Below are 6000 nucleotides of genomic sequence, written 5' to 3'. Positions count from 1 at the left end.
GTTTTAATGGTTTCAACGCACAGTTGATGGAGACCAACTTATACTCTTCATGTAGCTAGTACGGTTTTCCTCAGCGTCGGGCAGCTGCTCGAAGATCTTTGGAGAAGACTGTTGATTTTATACACTAAAAATGTAAGTATCTCTACTTAAAAATCAAGATCACCGATCACCCCAGAATGAATTGCATTGCTAGTCCACCCCAACACTTGCACACCATAATAATGATAAATGCTGACCAATACTTGTGTAAGTGTGAATGTGTTTAGTTTGTTTTATTTTTATTTCTTACCTTGTGTCTGACCAATCGGATGTTCAGGGCAGAGGTGATGGGGAGGAGCTAAGGGGGAGTATGAGAAAGAACGTGACAGCGTGAGCTGGTGATCTGTATATTAAACAAATAGATGTGTGTGTTGTAATTAGGTCAAAATCACTATAAAGTGCCTTTGAGACTGCACAATTTCCAAAATAAAAAGTTGTGATTTTCCATTTAACTTTATATTTGTTGTATTAAGGAGACCTTAGGCTGTTAGAAATCCATGTTGGTCAAGCTCCAGCACTTTTTGTAAATTAACTGTAAGCAGACAATGCACGAGCAAACCACAAAATATGTCCACCCTGTCATGGACTAAATCAAAGTAGTTTAAATATATTTTCATTGCATAGTGATTTTAAAATGTAGGTTTTCAGTAAGATACTTGGTCTCTTTCTCAACAATACATTTTAGTTAATCAGAAAAGTCTTTTGATAATAATGAAACTGCTGAAAAATATTTGTTTCCCTATAAAATGTGCAATACTTGCAATTTCTTTTCTAAATAACATCTAACAACAAAGATATCTGTTCAAACTTTCAAACAATATTAACTGGCCCTCTTTTCTTTATAAAGAAATCACACAAAAGGTTTTGCTAAGTTGTTAAAATAATTTGCTAATTTCCATAAAAGATGAAGTTGACAGGGTGGACAAAAATATGACAGGGTGGACAACAAGATGACAGGGTGGACAAAGACTTTAATCGGTGAATAAAACGAGAATATCAGAGAAACAACATGAACAAGAAGAAACCCTTTAGCAATATATGATATTCTAAGTATTAAAGTAAAACTGCTCACTTGATTCATTTAAAACCGTGGCTTTATTCATAATAAATCACCGATTTGTGTTACTCAGAGATGCACAACAGTTCTGCTGTGGCTTTGTTTGGAACTTTTTTTTTGCAAAATAGAACAAAAACATACAATATTGACAATATTGTGTTTATTAACTTGTTGTTTATTTTACTGTTGTATAACATAAATATCACATTTGCAAATCGAGCAGATATTCAGGAAAACAGTACGTTTTCTTGTGTGATTTCATATAAATATATCATATAATATAAATATAAGACAAAAACCCATTCGGGGCATTTTTTTTATCTTCATATCTTGAATTTAGGCACATTCTAACTACATTCTAACAGGGTTCATCACACAGTGAGTCGCTGTCTTACATCATCTTCCATCACTATGAAACTGCATGCCATGTAAGATTTCGTACAGGTCTTGGCCGGAGCAGGGTGCACTAAATGCGTTAATTTCGACATATTATTTTTTTCCCATAATTAATCACACCAAATTAACATGTTAAATGGACAGCCCTAGTGAAAACATTATCAGAATGTGGCAAAAACTATGCACAGGTCACAGCTTGATGACAGGGTGGACAATTTTGGCATAATTTTGCAATTAATGGATACATGGTGTACCTTCAGTAATTCTGATGCGGACACCAAAAGGCACTTTATAGTGATAATGACCCATAGATTAGTGGTTAAAACGAAAGCCGCGTAACTAATTTATAATGTGAAAGGGGAGAGGGGACTTTAAAACAAAGTTTCTACAATTTCTCCCTATTTTGAGAATTCGCGTGGACAACGCAGCTCGTGCGTTCTGTTTCACATTGCATGCGTGAGCGTCGCGTGAGCAGCGCGTAAGCGCAACTATCTTCACTGCAGCTGCAGAGACGCGCGAGTATTCACACTGGAAGCGTTTGTACAGCGTCACAGCACCGGCTCGTAGCTACATATAAAGTGAGCGTTTCTTTACAAAGACAGCTATACATTTGTTTTTATAAGTTGGTCATTTATAAACTTGATAGTCTTGAAAGTTTGTTAACATGGGGAGGTGTACAACATTCTCAAACGTAAATAAAAATAAATAAAAGCCTCACGTGAGGTAAGCTCTGTGTTTTACATCATCTGCCGCGTGCACATGTTTACAAGACAGCAAACTCGGGTTTGATTTGGGTATGCTGCAGTCTATAGGCCTATATATCTGTGTAATAACTAAAATAATGTTTATGTATCATTTTCTGGCTAGTTTACTTTAGTGTTTTATAATGCACCATACTTTAACCCAGACTGAATAATTAAAAACAAGTTTAAATGGGTAAATCTTATATAATTATTTTTGATTCTTAATTTTCTTTTCTGTCATACTCAAATACTTGTCATAACCAGTGTTGGGCAGTAACGCGTTACTAGTAAGCAAGTTACTTTTGACAGTAACTAATACTGTAACTCATTACTTTTTAAATAAATTAACTCCGTTACCGTTACTATATGGTGCGTTGTACGTTACTTTTTTTAATTAATTAATTTTGGCTGAAGTGTAGCCTACAGCAACCTGTTTACAGCAGCGACGCATTGCAGGATTGGTGGATGCCAACCACTGTAAACACGAAGACGCACTGTGGGCGTGTTTCCGTTTATTCAAGTATGTGCGGCAGTCATGGCGAGTCAAGGCGAGAGCAAGACGAGTTTCTCAAAGTGGAAATATGCTCATTATTTCACTTTAGTTGAGCATAAAGACAAACACCTTTTAGTCAAATGTAAGCTGTGTCTTTCTGGTTCGAAGGTCCTATCTACTACGATAAACATGTGACATGCTGGATCGGAAATATGTGAAATAAGTTTTTCTAGTCGACTAGTAGTTGTTCATTTAAGCCATTAGTTGACTAATCACATTTATATTAATTTAATTTCTTAAATACTGGAGAGAATAAACTAATAATGAGCGTTTGTGTAATATAGGCTATGCACTCAAGTGCACGCATAACGCTTGCCATAAACAACCGCCAAAAGTAATGATTATGAATATGACAAAAAAAAAAAAAAATAATTAATAAAGTAATATTTTCTGAATCAGTGTCGGCTGCAAAGATGAAGTTGACATTGCTGACTCTCATCATCTCCGCATATACTGGACGCGCCTAGAGAGAAAATGCACATTTCATTCGGATTACATAATCAGAGTAGACTCTTTTCGTTTTTAATTATTTCATTTTAAAGTAGATATTTCAAGCTTTCTATAGATATATTTCTCATGTCTGCGAGGCAAGCAGCCTATACGCATGAGTTTCGGTTCATTTAGCCTATAAGTCGCGCTCCAGTTCACGCGCCAGTGATCGCATCCGCGCTTCCATGTCATGATTATATTTTCTACTATATTTGCTTCTTATTTATTAAATCCAGGCAATTGGTTGATGAAACATTGATTAAAATTAAGATACAATTTTTTAAAAAACGAAATTCACTTTAAAGAGAGGCTTTCTATAAAACAAAACTTAATGAAGTGGTCCAAATCATGTCTGACCCACTCCATGACTCCCGATATATTGCACATCTTATGATGCATCTTACTCATGGTGTTCACTTTTCATAATCAAGTAAATGAATTTAAAACATAACACAGGACTATTTAAACATATGAAACTACATTTTCTTTAATGACAGTACAGAGAAATTTCATAAGTAAGAGTGGATCATGAGTCACGAGTCGGATCAAGAATTATTAATTCTTAGACTTATATTTAATAATGGGGGCATTCAAGTTATTTGACATATTTTAATTTTTTTTAAGTAACGCAATAGTTACTTTCCCTGGTAATTAGTTACTTTTATAATGATGTAACTCAGTTACTAACTCCGTTACTATTTGTGAGAAGTAACTAGTAACTATAACTAATTACTTTTTTAAAGTAACGTGCCCAACACTGGTTATAACTCATTAGACATGCTTATTCTGCGCATTTTGAACACTTTTTGTGTGGAATTATATTTATTTTGTCCATAAAAAGTGTGCTTTCACTTTAATTGAGCGTCAGCAGCGCAGCAAAAATAGACTCGGCGCCGAAACCCTCGCTTCACTGCTGCTTACGCGACGCTCCTGCTTGACGCTTAAGCCTCGTTTACACTGCACGCGTGTGCGGCGCGTTACGGCTCCGGCAAGGTTTTGTTCCGTTCACTCCGCAGTGTCAACTCACACCAGAAACATTTCAGAAGCGAAGCGGCTGGATTCGCGAGACCACGAGATTTGCCTGTCTAACGTTGTTTTCGTGATTTTCATGTTTTTAATGGCTAAATTGTTATATTTTGCCCGGTTTAATTGTGTTTATTGCTATGCCATATTTTATTTTGCTGTAGCCATACAGATGAAGTTAATACAAATAAAATTCCAGTTATGGACAACAAAAACAAAGAAATTTCAAGTTTTTCAACTTCGAATCTCTTGTCAGTTTCTGGCATCGTAGTGAAGTGAAATATGAGCGGGAGTTTACTCAGGGTGATTATTTTGACTTTATTTTGTATTTGAGCTGCGCGTCTTGGACGCGGCGTCCGTCAAAAATAGGCGAGGCTTCTCAAACCACCGCGCCGCGGCTGGTGTAAACACGAGCATTGACTAGAGTGGCCGCGTATCAGCTCCGGTAGCCGCGTCGCAGCCGTAACGCACCGCACACGCGTGCAGTGTAAACCCGGCCTAAACGAGGCTTTACGCGCTGCTCCTGCTGCCTGTGTGAATGCATCCGTTGGTTAACATGCACGCCGAAAAAAATACGCGCTGCTCACGCTTGCAGTGTGAAACAGGCTCTGTCAGCATGATCTAACCCAGTGCATGCGCAAGGCAGAGTGTTGCGCAAAGACTATAAATCTATTTACCGACGAACGAGGACAGCGCGAGGAACTCGTGAGGACATCGGACAGTGCTCTGAGTTACCCGGCAACACTCGGAGTTCCGCTGGCAGCGAGGGATTTCCCTGGTCGTTGTCATTGAGACATCGATTGTCTGCGCCAATGAGGAAACCTGTTCAACTAGATCGAAGCAACTATTTCACTATCATCGCTCCGATTGCTGAACGTCATTGCTCTCCTCATAATTTATCGGAACGGCGGTTGATTGGTTTGAGTCACCTGGAGGTACAGTTTGTTTATTTATTTATTTTTTGTCTGAACGGAACGTATCTTCATGTATGGGCCCCAACGAGTTTGAAGGGTTATAAAGACTATGGGCTTCACTATTATTTGAAGAATTTAATACCCGAATTTGTGAAACTGTAGTGTCTATTTTGTACAATGCTTTTGTGAACAGAAACACATATTTTGTATTTTCTTTTGTTTCATTTTTAATACATCCTATTTTGATCTACTAAATTTTCTGAGTGATTTACTTTGATTCTTTTGAATAGAGGTGAATAATAATTTATTCACTTGAACTCAGGGCGCTTTCTCTTTCACAGAGTCAAAATAGCTCTACAAACACACACTAGACAAATGCAACCAAGGTGAATACATCTGTTTACAGTCAAGCAATGAATTAATGCATGAATTAATAAAATAATTACAACAATAAGAAACGTGAATAAATGAATAAAAGTAACCATCACAATAAATACATACATCAACAACACATGGAAAAAAGCTTTATTCAAACTTATTGCTCTAACAATCATGTATTTACAGGTGGTGAACCTCAGATCCTACTGCCATCTCAACACAGATGTGCCAATTCTGCGGCTTTATTTTGTTGAAGCAACTGACCACCGAGAACATATTCGCCTGTCTTTGCCTTCCATCATGTCCCTCATTGCTGCTCTTCTCAATGAGGACATTGTTGATCCAGAGGATGAGGAAAACCATGATGATGGTCCCCTGACCCCCACAACTCTGAAGCAAGAGTGGGAG

The sequence above is a fragment of the Megalobrama amblycephala genome, linkage group LG13 (genome assembly GCF_018812025.1).
Source record: "Megalobrama amblycephala isolate DHTTF-2021 linkage group LG13, ASM1881202v1, whole genome shotgun sequence".
Lineage (NCBI taxonomy): Eukaryota > Metazoa > Chordata > Actinopteri > Cypriniformes > Xenocyprididae > Megalobrama > Megalobrama amblycephala.
The sequence above is the reverse complement of the archived record's forward strand: the minus strand, read 5'-3'. Positions refer to the sequence as shown.